Genomic DNA, 15,253 nt, shown 5'->3' on the forward strand with positions numbered 1-15,253 from the left:
TCTGGTGTGGATGGTTACAGAGATTTCAGGAACAGCCAAACAGAGAGCATTTCCATCATAAACAACAACAAATCAGTATTTCTTCTATTTCCTTCCCTACTCGCCCTTCCCTCCCTTTCCAGAACAGTTGGTCTCAGCAGTGTCCTGTTCATATTGATCAGGAGCGTTTCCTGATAAATATTGAATATATCGGCAAAGTGGATGTCTAAATCACCATGTGAGTGGGGAGACAGGCCAGGACACCTCAAGAGGAGTCACACTCCTCTGGACCAAGATGTGGGTGTCTCTGGGAATCTCAGGTGCCACAGCACAGTGATACTTGTGTTCAGGGAGCTGGTCAAATGACCCATCTCCTGTTCTGTAATGGTGTCTGAGTTTGCTCAGGTCAGCCCTGACTTGAGCCCCATGCACTGCTGGGTGTTCTCCAGACTCCTGTCTTCAGGAACAAAGTCCCAGGAGACCTTGCTGGTGAAGATGGAGGCAAAGAAGCCATGAAGAACCTCAGTCCTGTCTGATTCTACTCTTACAAAGTTCAGCAGCAGGCCCACGATCACCCTGTTTGTTTCTTACAGTAAGGAGGCTGTATCAGCTCATTTTGCTGCCCTCAGCCTCCCCTGCAGGTATCAAGTCCAACGGAGCTTTGGCATCATCCCCACATCCATGGACAAGGTTTCTAAATTCCTCCTTTGCAGCTTTTCCTGCTTCCACCTCCTGTGTGCTGTGTTTTTGCCCTGGAGCTCCATCAGTTCAGAAGAGCAGCCTCACAAGATAAATGCTTCTTTTCACGGGTACTCACAGAGATCACTCTTTTGCTTGGAGCAGGCTGTCCTGTAAGGCTGATCAAATTTCCCGACCTCCTTCACACCCACTTCCATGTCACCACTTGTATTGTCCACCACCCCCCAGTATGTCAAAGTCTTCTCCTCTGGAGCCCACCAGCCTGTGCTCTGCTGCTGGCCTTCCTCTCTCCCCTCTGGTGCCTGGGACCCCACTCTTTCCTGGTCACAATAGCCAAGGTGGACACTGATGTTCACATCCCTCACCAGCTCTTCCTTCTTCATCAGTACCAGATCCATGCAAGCATCACCCTCATTGGCCCACCAGGCAGACATGTTAAGAAGCTGGCCCAAGAACATCTGGACTGCTGGCACCTGCCACTTTGACTGGCCATTTACTGCCAGGGCCATTACATTTCCCCATAGGAATCTACTCATTGACTGGAGACGTCCTAAGGTTGTTGACAGAAGATCTTTTACATTTCTTCTCCATGATCAAGTAGTTTGTAACATCTGACTGAATTTACATGGCGATGTCTTGGAATTGGGAGTGGGTGTGGGTGTGCTACAGTTGTCACATCTCTGAGAAGACAACAGGAGTTTGACCAACGTCAGACAGCCGATTTCAGCTGCTCCAAGATGGACCCACTCCTGCCAAATCTGAGCCACTCAGTGATGCTGGCAGCACCTCTGGGATTCTTTTACTTGAGAAAGGATAAAAAACAACTGTGCTTTTTGCCTTGTTATCATCTTCCAAGAGCCTCAGCTCCATTTTCCCATTCCTGACTGTTCCATCCTGACCAACTCTTTCTGGTTTGTAAGTGTGAAGTCCCACAGGGCACCTCACCTCACTGACCCCTCAGTCACCCGTGTCAAGAAGATGTTGTCAGTGAGCTCCAACCCCTCCTGGATGGCTGGTACCTTGCAGATATTGGGATATCTCAGGTCTGCCACGAGGACACCGTCCTGGAAACAGGAGGCTTCTTTCATTTGTCTGAAGGAGGCCTCATCTAATTCCTCTTCCTCATCAGTGAGTCAGTAGCTGATGTCCAGTGACCACAACATTGATCATGTTGTTCTCCCCTGTCATGCTGACTCCTCATTGTTCAGCTGACATTGTCTGTCCCCAGGCAGAGCTCCATGCATTCCTGCTGCTCTCTGACATAAAGAACAACTTCCCCTCAGAGTCCAGACATGGCGTTACGAGCACCAAACCCACAAGACCCCACAGTTTCTCCAGGAGGTGATATTTGTAGTGTCCTGTAACTCCTCATGCTATTCTCTTGTGAGAGACACCCTCATCAGGATAAACCATCTGCATACAAACATTAACAGCTGAGCTTCAGTCAAAGGAGAGTCCAGACCTTGAGAAGCTTTAGGGTTCCACCATCAGGAATCTCATAAATTTTAAAAGAAGTGACCAGTTCTGTATTGGGGCAGGAGAACAACCCCATTCATGAGGACAGAACAGGACCTGACACGCTGAGCAGTGACCCTGAGGAGAAGGGCCTGGGCACTCCAAGGTCCCCACACCAGCCCGTGGTGCACGCTCACCATGAACAAGGCAGCTGCACACGAGGCTGCATGAGGAGGAGCGTGGGGACCCAGACACCTGGAGTTCTCATCCCATTCGGTTCAGCACTGGTGTGACCCCACACACACGGGGGTGTGCCAGTGTGTGGCTTCCCAGTCTGGAGAAGCAGGGAGGAACTGGGAAGGGCTTCAAGGAACAGCTGGGGAGGATGGAGAGATCTCAACAAAGGAAGGAAGATGCTCAGACAATAGCAAGGTGGGGCAGCAGGGGGGATGTCTGCACCCTGCAGGGAAAGAGGTGCAGGGGATGCCACAGCACAGGACAGGCTGTGGTGGAGATGATCAAGGGATGTAAAGAGGCTGAAAGCCCCACCAGACATGAGCTCCTTCTCCCCTTGGCTATGGCTGTCGTCTGCACCTCTGATGCCTGTGAGGAGACACCTTGTCCTTCCAGCACAGGGGCCTCATGGCCTCCTTGTCCCCAGCCAGGAACCTGGGAGCTCTGGGACCGTAGTCCTGCCCTTGGCCTTGCACAGCCCCACATCACACTATCCCAGGAAGAGCCCTGGGCAACGTGAGAGGGACAGGATCAGACTTCCAAGGGCTGGGGGTCTGGGCTTGACCCTTTAGTTAATGAAACACATCCAGGTTTACTCAGAATCAGAGCCACCAATACTTTACTTTTCCTGACCTGTCTTCACTGCCTCCAGTTTTCTACTCTAACTGACCCTGGATATTGTTTCTCAGTAGGTTCCCTCAGTGGGACCCATTAACATTACAAGAAACTTTGGAGTTTGAATCTGACTTTGACTTCTTGTGAAGTTTCTTCAGCTTCCCCTCAGGGTCTGAGGTTCATGGTCTCAGTACCAAAGCCACCAGATGGGTCATTAAAGCACCTTTTGTGCTGCTGAGCTGGGCTGGGCTCCTGGGACAGAGGGAGCTCCTGGCAAGCGGCAGCGCTGCAGAGAGACAGCTCTGCCCAGGAGCAGCTCCTCTGCACAGCGCAGCAGGGCTGAGGGCTCTGCCTGCAGCACTGAGGGCACAGGAGCCAGGCGGAGGGAGGGGAAAGGCAATGTAGGTTGTTGGTCGCTGAGGGCTCACTGAGAAACAAATCTTCACAGCAGTAACATGGTAAGTCTCTGGCTGTAGGACAATACAGCTACATTTCCTGGAGGGATCTCCTGAAGCTGGCACATGACACAGTTTGCAGGATCTGCCAGGTCTCCACAGCATCTCTGTTGCAGAGAAGAACACTCTCCAGAGCAGGGCTTCCCTGCTGCACTGTCAGTGGGGAAGGGCATGATGGCAAATACTGCTGAGGGTGACTGCAGGGGAAGCACCCAGGGGTGCCCAGGGCTGTCCTGCAGAGCAGGGTCCCTGCAGCCCAGGGCTGTGCCGGGGCAGGGACTCTGCCGCCTGCCAGGGTCAGCGCTCAGCCTGCCTGGGGAGATCCCAATGACAAGGAGGGGAGAAGCTGTCGCATGAAGGGGTAAACCCTCTTGGACAGGAAAGGTGTTTGTGCTGTGGAGAGGGTGCCGTGTGGGTCAGCGCTGCTCACAGCTCCAGATCACATGCAGGACTTTTCCAAGGGGATACCTCAAGGACGAGATCAATGCAAGGATTAGCAGACAGGTAACGAGCTTTCCAGTCTTTTCAGTTTCCTATCCAAAGTGGTGAGGGGTGCAGAAAAGGATAAAGTGAAAATGAGCTTAAACAAGTCACTGAGACTCCTGAACTGCAACTCTGAGTGATCAGCACATCTGCCAGAAGGCTCATAACATCCCTTCACCACCCCTCTGCCTGTGCACAGCACCTGCATCACCTTTGCTAGACCCCTCAGCCTTAGTCTGACCTGTCCTGTTTTCCAACCTGCAAACAGGAAGATGCCCCCAGGCAGTGCCCTGGGAACAGGCAGGATCTGTAGGGCCAGGGGGAGGCCACAGAGGGTGGGATGGGGTCTGTGAGCACTGACAGGGAAGAGACATGGACAGGGAAACACCTCCCAGGGTCCGAATCTCCAAACAGCAGGGAAATGGTAAGAAATGGGAGGAAACTAAACCCAGAATTGTTATGGGAGGGAGAACAGAGAAAAGTCCCTGTGATCCCCTGCAGTGCAGATCCCTCCTGTGAGCAGCCCCCTGGCCTCCTGTCCCACCCAGCAAAGCCTCTGCCCTCAGGGCTGGGGGCTCCAAGGCATGAAGCAGCTCCTGTGCAGCCAGAGCTCCAGTTCCTCTGCAGAGCACAGGGGCTGAGAGCAGCTGCCCGGCAATGTTGGTGCCTGGGAGGTGGCTGCACAGCTGGGGAAGGGTGACGCTGTCTGAGTGCCCGGCTGCCTCTGCCCTGGCCTCTCTCACACCCACCCTCACCGCATTGTCCTTCTTGCTCCCCTGCTCTGGGTCACTGCTGTTGGGATCTTGTTCTTGCTCTCAGGCTCTCTGGGGATGGCAGTTTCAGCTGCAGAGTCACAGCCTGACCTTGTGGGTCCTTTCCTGCAGGTGTGTCCATGGGAACACGTGTCCCAGCTTTGCTCTGACCTGTGGAGCTGTGGGTAATGCAGTCTGTGGGGCTGGGGAATGAGTTGAGTCTCCCTGAATCAAATGCCATCTTTAGAATTCCTGACTGTCTCGTTGAGATTTCCTTCCTAGCTGTGAGGTTTCCTCCTAGAATGCAAACCTGTCCTACAGCATCCTTGTGTTATCTGAAAGCCCCATGTAAATGCACAGAGATGCTACAACAGCAAAAATGTTGTTGAGTTTGTGAAATGAGCCGTGTGTCCAGGGCTAAATGTGGAGTGCCGAGACCTTGGGAAAGGGTGAGCCGTGTCATGGTCTGAGTTGGCTCCCTCTGCTCTCAGCAGTGCCTGATGGCTTTTCAGGGTAACATGGGAGTGTGATCAGGCTCCATCTCAGAAAGGTGCCAGCCCAGGGCAGCTGGAGCAAGACAGAGGGACAGACCAGCTGCCCTCACTCTGCACTGACCTACAGGCATCCTCTGGTCTCACAGAACTCGCTCTGTTCTCGCTGAGTGCAGCAGAAATGCTGAGGGTTTCTGACACCCAACAACACTCCCCAGGGTGGGAGGGGAGAAGGAGCTGGAGAAACACCAAACCTCTCCAACTCAGTTTCTCAGGCCTGGGGGTACAGATGCTGACAGTCCCTTCTGCACCAGGAGCAGTTCCAGCTGACAAAGATGAACCCCAGGACTGGCCCCTGCCCACCCAATCACACAGGGTCAGGCTGACTCCTCAAGAGCCCCTGGGCAGAGACCCTGCTCTTCATTGAACACTCATCAAGCACTGACGAGGGCTCCAGCCAGGATGTTCTCCTTGAAAAAAAGTGTCTCGTTGTGTGATGGGCTGTGACGGTCTGTGAGTCTTATGTAAATCTTCACTATCTTTTCCTTCTATGACAGGTCACATACCCAGAGGCAGCAAATATCCAACAGCAGCTCCATCACCCAGTTCCTCCTCCTGCCGTTCGCAGACACACGGGAGCTGCAGCTCTTGCACTTCTGGCTCTTCCTGGGCATCTACCTGGCTGCCCTCCTGGGCAACGGCCTCATCATCACCACCATAGCCTGTGACCAGCACCTCCACACCCCCATGTACTTCTTCCTGCTCAACCTCGCCCTCCTTGACCTGGGCTCCATGTCCACCACTCTCCCCAGATCAATGGTCAGCTCCCTCTGGGACACCAGGAATATTTCATACTTGGGATGTGCTTCACAGCTCTTTTCATTTGTCTTTTTCATTTTAGCAGAGTTGTATCTTCTCACCATCATGTCCTACGACCGCTACGTTGCCATCTGCAAACCCCTGCACTACGGGACCCTCCTGGGCAGCAGAGCTTGTGTCCACATGGCAGCAGCTGCCTGGGCCACTGGGTTTCTCAGCGCTCTGCTGCACACGGCCAATACATTTTCACTGCCCCTGTGCAAGGGCAATGCCCTGGACCAGTTCTTCTGTGAAATCCCCCAGATCGTCAAACTCTCCTGTTCACACTCCTATCTCAGGGAACTGGGGCTTATTGTGTTTAGTGTCTTAATAGGATGTGGGTGTTTTGTGTTCATCGTGCTGTCCTATGTGCAGATCTTCAGGGCCGTGCTGAGGATCCCCTCTGAGCAGGGACGGCACAAAGCCTTTTCCACCTGCCTCCCTCACCTGGCCGTGGTCTCCCTGCTTATCAGCACTTCCATGTTTGCCTATCTGAAGCCCCCCTCCATCTCCTCTCCTTCCCTGGATCTGGTGGTGTCTGTTCTGTACTCAGTGGTGCCTCCAGCAGTGAACCCCCTCATCTACAGCATGAGGAACCAGGAGCTCAAGGATGCCCTGGGGAAACAGATGACTGGATTACTTCTGAAGCTATAAACTGGCTCTATCTTGTTCTATATAAGAGTTATAGTCTAACTCATTGTAGATTCATCCTGTCTGCAGTATTTTTTGTTTCTCCTTGTGTTTGTTTATTATGAAAAGATTTTAATTCCCTTTGCAATTCGCTGCCTGCTTTTCTTTTCTCAGTAAGTGGCTGTGTCAGTGAGGAATTCGTGTTCTATGTGTTTAAGTAAAATAAACGGACCTTCAACAATTTTTTTTCTACTGGCATCTTAACTCCAAGACCTTTCTGTAGCTTCAGGGACAGTTCCCGTGTGAATGGATGGAAGGGAAAAGAGCTCTCTCATGGCAGCAGCGCCAGGGAGAACCAGCACTTGGCCTTCCAGAGCTGTTCTGGTTCCACTCCCACACTCTCCTTCTCATCCCTTGTGTTGGTGCAAGGCCTGAGTGCTCTGGCAGCTTGGTCCCCGTCCTGCTGTGTGTCAGTGCTGTGAGCGCAGGCAGGGACAGGCAATGGGCACTGCTGTGAGAGAGCTGGACTCACAACAGCCTTTCCAGATAGAAAGGTGATTTCCTATGGGCAGGGCTTCAAGGTTTAGGTCTTCTTACAAAGGTTCTCTCAAGAACATGCCCAAGAAAGTGACCCACATATGAAACACCATTGTTCAGCTGAACAGTGTGTGTGTGCAGGGCTGGCACACAGCAGTGTCCTCTCACAGCCAGGCCTCCTGCCAGAGACCTGCAGGACCAGCAGAGCAGGGGCTGGGCTGTGCCCCTGTGCACTGGACACCCCACAGAATCTGCCCCAGGGCATCGTCATGGTCTGGCCCCGCACTACCAGCCCTGGCCTCTCTCCCCAGCTCACAGACATTGCTCTTCCCTCCATGGATGGACACTGAATGAGTAGGTCAGAAATCCATGTCTGCATTGTAGAGATGAGATGTGAGCATGCACATCATGTACGAGAGGTGAGATGAATCCAGGTGAACACTAACGACAGCAGCTATTCCTGGGGGTTCCATGAAGGCCTGTGGCACAGACAGTGTCTCAAGGTCACTTCACATTGGGAGTAACAGCCCAGGGGAAACCACCCACTGGGATCTTCTTCCTTGAACTTACGTCCCCGTGTCCATTCCTCATTACGTGGCACATCTCAGATGTGTGCAGAGCAGGTGACACAGCACAGGGCTGAGGCTTCTCCCATCCCTTTGGAGTGGCAACAGGAGGCCAGAGAGAAACTGAGACTACGGCCTCTATGTGCAAAAGGGTCAGACTCTGTCTGTGAGCATCCCTGGGTGCAGAAGGAGTCCTGAGACCAACTCAGATATGGATGCCTGTTGGAACCGTGGCATTTCTGTGTGTTATTCCAGGAACAAACCTCAGTGGCCCAGTGAGATTCATCTCAGCTGCTGGGACAGGCTCATTTCAAGCGCTCTCTCACCCTTGCCCATGATTCTGGATTGTGCTACCAAGAGTGACAGCAGAATCAGAGAAGTTCTGAGGTCCTCAGGAAAGGAAGATGTCAAACCCATCTTCAAGAAGGGCAGGACGGAGAATTTGAAGAATGAAGGGGTGGCCAGCATACCTCTGTCCCTGGGAAGGGGATAGGACATGTCTTCCTGCACCAGTTTCCAGGAACCTGAAGGACAAGGAAGGGGTTGCTGAACAGAAATGAGCGGAAAACCCAATGAGTCCCAAGAAATGCTCTGGACCCATTCCAGAGCTTTAGACCCCCAGGAAAGAGCTCAGTGACGGTGCAGCCCATCCAGCTGCATCTGTGTCCCTCACTGAGCAGCACAACCAGTGTGCAGTCACCCCATGGTTCTGCAGCCAACCTGCTCTGCAGAGCATCACTACCGGTTTGGGGCCCAGTGGGGAGAACAGGATGGGACCAGGAGCACCAGAGCAGATCAGAGGAGGAATGGGGGAAATCACACAGGAGCTGACCTGGGCTGGAAATGGCCTTGGAGAGAAAAATGCTGTTGTTCAACTGCCCCATGATTATACCCAGAGTTTAGGGTGCAGGGCCAGAAATCCTTGCTGTCCTGGTGCTTCACCAGGCCTGGGAAGTAGCTGGAGAAGGATTGGTGTCCCCCACTTGCCATCCCTTAGTGCACCATCCCTCGTGAAGGGTGGCATGGAAAGCAAGTCTGGGACCCTGTGTCAGGACTTGCACTGAAGAAAGTATTCACCCAGAAGCCACATCATTTTGCTCTGGTATTTCAGTGCTGGTGCTCATCACATGTTCTTAAGACAAACTTACGCATCCCTCTTGTTAACCTTACCCCAAAAGTCACCCCTAGACAAGGTTCCTGAGCTGGGGTTGAGCTGGAGAACTGGGGTCCAGCTGTGCCCAGAGGAAGGACAAGGCCTGTCCTGGGTCCTCTAAAGGGCTGGCAGCCTCTGTGGCCTCCACCAGAAAAGGCAGCATATAGGAAACTGTAGACCATCCCCATGCCCTTTGGAGGCCCTTAGGAAGAGGAACGGGGAGGAGCTGTCGTGTGGCCAGAGAAAGTCTGGGTCATGTGTGGAGATGCTGAGAGACCCAAACTTCTTTAGCCTGGTGAAGGGGAGGCTGAGGAAACGTGCTGGTTTTACTGAAATTGAGTTAATTTCCTTCATGCATTTTGAACCTCTGTCCTTCACGCATTTTGAACCTCTGTCCTTCACAGCCAGTACAGTCTTTTGTTTAGATTTCCTATGAGAACAGTGAGATAACGCAGTTTCTTCCCTGGGATAGAGTTAATTCTGTCTTTTAGCAGCTTTACCGTGTTTGCCATTTGCTATGAAAGGAATGTCAGAACTCACTGAGATCTCGGCTGTTGTCAGGGAAACCAAGGATTTCTTTGGCCATCCAGCTGGGGATGCAAATTGGCAAGAGGGGACACAGACAGGGCAGCACCTGGATTGACATCCGGGTCAATCAATGAGCTGTTCTCTACCATTAGTGTCATCCTCAGTATAGCGCTGGAGATGCCCTTTCCAGCCAGTTAGTTTTGGTTTCCCGGCTACTTTGGTTGGCTCTGTTTGGAAGTTCCATTCTATTGGGAGTTCAGTGTTAGTTCAGTTTTATGACGTTTTCCTGATTTTCATTTGGCCCTTGGGCCTCTCTGCCTTTTGCACTTTTACTTTCTCTTGCTGGGATCAACTGTTCAGGACCAGGGTGCTCGCTTCTTTTGGGCTGCCTGTTCAGCACGACTGGAGTTACGTGGGGGATTGCACTGAGTATCATATATTTTACTTTACGTGTATTTTAGTATAAGCATATTAGAAGTAGCAGTGTATTATTTTCATTATCTTATTATATTTTTTTATAAACCCACAGGTTTCTCTCTTCCCTTTCAGTTCTCTCTCTTATCCCACTTGAGGACTGGAAGCAGGATGTGAGCAGCTCTCATGGTCTTAGTTGGTGGCTGTGGTAAAATCATGACAAGAAAAGGTAGTAGTAGCTTCAGAAATGTTGAAAATCACTTTCCAAGATGGTGGCACTTTTTCTTTTTAGTAGAGGGAAGCAGCATGAGAAAGGAAAACCATCAGAAACTGCAGCTCTGGAGGTCCAGAGTGGAGCTCAGGATAAAGAAATGTCATTCTGAGCACATGGCTGTGGTCATTGAGATGGACTCTGGATCAGCCATGGCTTTGTGTTTCAAGGAACAGCTGGTGAGGGTGGAGAGACAGCAGCACAGGTGGGGACACGCTAGGGTGAGAACAAGGTGGGGAAGCACATGGGGTGTCTACAGCCTGTGGGGAAACAGCCACAGGCCTGGGACAGTGTAGGATGGACCATAATGGACATGGCCATGGCTGAGGCTGGATGTCTCTGAAAGACCCATGGTCTTTGTCCCCTTGCCTATGGCTGATGTCCCTGCCAGTGAGGCCTAAGAGGAGACACATGGTTGTCATGGTCATGGCACCCATTGCCTCCTTGCACCCCCAGGGAGTGTCACACCATTGCCCTTCACTGGGCATCGCACTCCCCACATCCCCAGGAAGAGCCCTGAGCCACACGTGAGGGACAGGATCTCTCTTCCTAGGGGCAGGGGCTCAAGGCTTGGCCATTGTCCCTCATCAAACAAACCAAGGGTTTTCTCAGCATCAGAACTGCTGTACTTTGCCTTTGCCTGATGCAATCACTGCCTCCAATGCTCTGGTCTTTCTCAGAGTCCCTGGGGAGGCTTTGTCAGTAACAGCCCTCAATGGGGCCCATTAATGCGTGAAGATACTTTGGAGTTTGCTTCTGACTTGGACTTCTTGAGCAGATGCTTCAGTCTGTGCTTGCTATCTGTGGTTTATGGACTCAGCACCAAATACACCATGGGGCTCATTAAAACACAGAAAGCCCTAACGAGTGATGTTTCTTTCTGTAATTTCATTCAAATCTTTTAAGACTTGTAGAAGTAACTGGAGAGGTTTCAATGGGACACTTAGTCATGAAGATTTCAAAGAAGATTTCATAAAGCAGGGCTTTTTCTTTCCAGGGTATTTTCTGTCATTTTTCAGTGTATAGAAGAAGTGACAGCAGCATTCTACACTGGACATTGATCCAGAGGGTCTCCTGAAGACATCTGCACAGGCAGGAGAACAGTCCCTTGAGGCTGGACACTGTATGGACAACCTCGCTCCTCACCCCCCACCCCCAGTCTGCCGGTTCCCTCATTGGCCACCAGAGACTGCATCACTTTTCCTCACATCAGACTTCTCCACTGAGCTCTGCAGGAGATGCTGCAGCTCCTGTGCACCAGCTCCACCTGCTCTCCTGTGCAAACACTGCACAGTTTAATAAACAGTAAAACACTTTCCTCAGCTGTGTGTGTAAGCTGGATCAGATGAGGTCCGCCATCCACAAGGGACATCCACACAAGAACTGGTTTAGACAGAGAGATAGGAAAGGATAGAAATAAACCAAATGAACGTGTTGACTGCCATGTTAATTAGAGCTCTGAAGAATGGGTGAAGTTTGTAACTCCCTGAAGCTCGAAGCAGAAACCAGACAGTTGAGAGGAACTGAATGACCAAAGAGCAAGTGGAGGAGAAACCTGAGAGCACTGGGAAGGAAAATGTCCAGACAGTGCTGGAAAGTTGTCCTTTGACAGGGACATTGAATCACGAGAGGCGGAAACTCCTGAAAGATGAGGGAGATGTAATAATAGAGTGTTGGTAATAGAAGTACAGGGGAAGACCAGTATATCTTCTCCTATCCTTAGTACACTTACCGGTAATTCACTTTTGTGGCTTTTTTTTTTTTTTTCCTTTGTTTGTTTTAATAAGTAAAAAAAAAAAAAAAAACAACAAAAACCAAAAAGGCACAAAACAAGACCAGAAATCACACCCAAAAAACACACACCAAAAAAACCAAAAAACCACAGCAAACACAAAAACCACACACAGAAAAAACAAACAAAGAAAGCCCCACAAAAAACCCACAAAACCAAAAAACAACAACAAAGAAGTGCACCTTTCCAGGCAGACATCAGTCATCTGTTGTGTCACCATGAACAGCCAGTGCCATTTTACGGCCCCACTGTACCTGAGGTGCCTGCCAGGAATTGGCATCTATCACACAGGACCTGGGGAGACCAGAGCACCTTGTAATGCAGGTGGAGCCTGGGCAGGGGTTCCTGGGCCACCTACATTGGCACCAGGTGTTTGTGTCCCTGGAGGTGAAGAAATCTGTGTCCTAAATCCATGCACAGTTCTGGAAAACTCTTTCAAAGAAAAGTAACCCTCCTAGAAAGACAAACAAACAAATAAATAAATAAATAGCTAGCAAATAAATAAATAAATAAATAAATAAATGAGTGGATAAATAAATAAACAAATAAGAAGTATGTTGACACCTTCCTTTGCTTTGGATCTTTGTCTTCAGTTCTTCTTATTTTAATTTTCATTGACATTAGCTGACATACAATGAGTTTACAAGCAAGAAGCCAAGATCATTTTGTGTCTTGCATAGCACCCCATGCTCTCTGAACCTTCCCTGCCCTGGACTCCTCACACTTTACCCAGAGCGAGTCACACTGAGGTGTTGGCTGGTTCCCTGGCTGAGATGTTGGTTTAGATGGTCACCTACAGCACAGGTGGATCCTACCCCATCATCGTCTGCTCTGCTCCAGTTAGAAACAGAGCCCAACATCACCATGGGATCATAAGAGAACTGAGGTTGAAGGGACCTCAGGAGTCTGCAGTCCAACCTGTCACCAACTGGGTCACACCAAGGTGTTCAAGCCTTGATTCAATCAGAGATTGAAAACCTGCAAGGACAGAGGCTGCAGAGCTTCTCTGAGTGACCTGAGACAGGACTTGGCTGAGCTCATAGGGCAGGGGTGTCATATTCTTTTTCACTGGAGGCCACATCAGCCTCATGGTTGCCTTCAAAGGGCCAAATGTAATTTAAGGAGTGTATAAATCTAGGAGTAGTTACTTTTATACGGTCCTAAAATTACATTCGGTCCTTTGAAGGCAACCATGAGGCTGATGTGACGCCTGGTGAAAATGAATTTGCCACCCTTCTTCTAGGGAAAAAGCTTTTCCTGATGTCCTGGCTGAACCTCTGCTCTTTCACCTTCCACACATTCTCTTTTGTCCTTCTACCACACACCACGGTGAAGAGCCTGGCTGTGTGTTCTCCATGACCTCCTCATTGGTGCTGACAGGCTGTGATGAGGTCCCTGTCATCCTTCCCTTCTCTGGGCTGGACAAGCCCGGCACCCTCAGTTTCTCCCCACAGGACAAGTGCTCCAGTCCCTGGCTGTCCTGAGGCCCTTTGCTCAACCCACTTCTGCTTGCCAATATCCTTCCTGAATTGGGATCTGAGATCTGGATGGAGTATTTCAGAGAATCCCTTCCCTCCACCTCCTGGCCGAGCACCTGGTGACACAGTCCAGGGTGCTCCTGGCCTCCCTTGCACCAGGGCACACGCTGCCTCCTGTCCAGCTCCCTGCCCACACAGACCTTTCCCACAGCTGCTCCCAACCAGACATCCCCAGCCTGTGCCATTGCCGGGTGAGTTCCCTGCAGGGGCAGACACTGATGTTGGTCCTGCTGAGGTTTCCTGAGGGTCCTGCTAAGAAATATTCTCCTCGTTGAACCCCTTGAACAGAGGCCTGGGAGATGTTTCAGTAAAGACCCAGGCACAGGAGTCATTGAGTCCCTCAGCACTAGTATCAGTGTCTGCTGTTATTGAATTCCCCTCCCCACCCAGCAGCAGCTCTGTGTTTCCCTTCTTCAGCCGTGGTCTCTGACACAGTTGTTGAAGATCTTGGTTTTGCTCTGGACTTTTCTTGCAGCCACCAACTCCAGGTGAGCTTTGCCTTTCCCAAAGTCATCCCTGCTCAGCAAAGCTAATGCACATGAACTCCTTGTCTGCACCTGCCCTTGCTGTGACCCCTGGCAGCAGCTTTGTGGCCCCTGCCTCCACCTTGTGCTGTGACAGTCCAGCCCTGCTGCCCCACAGATGGACCATGGTGCAGGCTCAGCACAGGACAGAGTGCATTCGCGATAGGGAACGGTCTCCTGATGTGATGCCCACATCAGTCCATGGTGCCTTGTCACCCCATGGCCTTTCTGTTAGGCAGCCTCTCCAAGCTCCTGGAGAGGTCGTGTCACCCATGGGGTCAAAGACGGTCCTGTGCCAGGCTCTGCCTGGGTCTGGGCCGGGAGAGAGGCTGGGCAGGGCTGGCCATTCCCTGAGACAGGCCCTGAGACCAGCAGGAGGATGGACATGGTCTCACAGGGAACCTCACCCATAAACCTGAGCTGAGCGGCCAGTGCTGGACATGGCCCACGAGAGATGATGAGTGGTTGGGGGGCGACAAAAGTCCTGGGCCACCTTCCTGGTCTGTCTATGATACCAAGGGCACAGAGCAGCCTCCTCTCTTCTGCACCTGCATGTCTTTGATCCCTCACACAAGCCCTGGCTCTGCATCACAACCCCTGGTGTGAGTCTTCACCCTGCATGGCCATGCAGCACGAGATACAGGTTGATGTTTCTCTCTCAGGTCCTTTCCAACCCAGTCCAGCTCCTCGAGTCTCTCCCACCTCCTCCACCCTCTCTCTACCCCTAATGCCCTCTGCCCAGCAAAGCCCAGTCAGGGCTGGTCCCACACCAGTGCCCATTGCAGGTGCTCTGGGCACTCACCCCACAGCCTCTGCCCCTCTGAAGGGCACAGCAGCTCCTGGGGCTCAGAGAGGGGTCACCCCAGAGGTGGATGAACATGCACAGCAATAGGAAAAGGAGGCACCTGTGTGTCCTTCACTCTCCTCTCCAGCAGATCCTGAGAGGTCTGCAGCTCCTCCATGCCATCCCCTCTCCCCAGGCCAGCACAAAAGCCCTGGTCCTTAAGGTCCTCAGGAGCTCTTACTGCTCCAGGCACAGAGCAGCCTTTCCAAACCTGGTACAGTCAGAAAGCTGTTTTCATTTCCCATTAATTCTGGCTATGTAGAAGATGGATGTCTGACCAAAAAAAAAAAAAAAGTTGCTGTAGCTTCTTTTATTTCACTTAATTACAATGAGCAACTCCCCATTCACACAAGTCTCTGGGTCACCCAAGATGAACAGATACCTTAGCAACAGGGGTTGAATAGCGACATTTGTTTGAGAGCAAGAATATCACAA

Source organism: Patagioenas fasciata, unplaced genomic scaffold (genome assembly GCF_037038585.1).
Source record: "Patagioenas fasciata isolate bPatFas1 unplaced genomic scaffold, bPatFas1.hap1 Unplaced_85, whole genome shotgun sequence".
NCBI classification, from domain to species: domain Eukaryota; kingdom Metazoa; phylum Chordata; class Aves; order Columbiformes; family Columbidae; genus Patagioenas; species Patagioenas fasciata.